The following is a 640-nucleotide window of genomic DNA, read 5'->3' as shown; positions in this document are numbered from 1 at the left end:
ATTTGGAACCAGTCTGTTGTTCCATGTCCAGTTCTAACTGTTGCTTCCTGGCCTGCATACAAATTTCTCAAGAGGCAGATCAGGTGGTCTGGTATTCCCATCTCTTTCAGAATTTTCCACAGTTTATTGTGATCCCCACAGTCAAAGGCTTTGGCATAGTCAATACAGCAGAAATAGATGTTTTTCTGGAACTCTCTTGCTTTTTCCATGATCCAATGTATGTTGGCAATTTGATCTCTGGTTCCTCTGCCTTTTCTAAAACCAGCTTGAACATCAGGAAGTTCACGGTTCACATATTGCTGACGCCTGGCTTTGAGAATTTTGAGCATTACTTTACTAGCGTGTGAGATGAGTGCAATTGTGCAGTAGTTTGAGCATTCTTTGGCATTGCCTTTCTTTGGGATTGGAATGAAAACTGACCTTTTCCAGTCCTGTGGCCACTGCTGAGTTTTCCAAATTTGCTGGCATATTGAGTGCAGCACTTTCACAGCATCATCTCTCAGGATTTGGAATACCTCAACTGGAATTCTATCACCTCCACTAGCTTTGTTTGTAGTGATGCTTTCTAAGGCCCACTTGACTTCACATTCCAGGATGTCTGGCTCTAGGTAAGTGATCACACCATCGTGATTATCTGGGT

Source organism: Bison bison, unplaced genomic scaffold, assembly GCF_000754665.1.
Source record: "Bison bison bison isolate TAMUID 2011002044 unplaced genomic scaffold, Bison_UMD1.0 scf7180017864303, whole genome shotgun sequence".
NCBI classification, from domain to species: domain Eukaryota; kingdom Metazoa; phylum Chordata; class Mammalia; order Artiodactyla; family Bovidae; genus Bison; species Bison bison.
Note: the sequence above shows the minus strand (reverse complement) of the source record.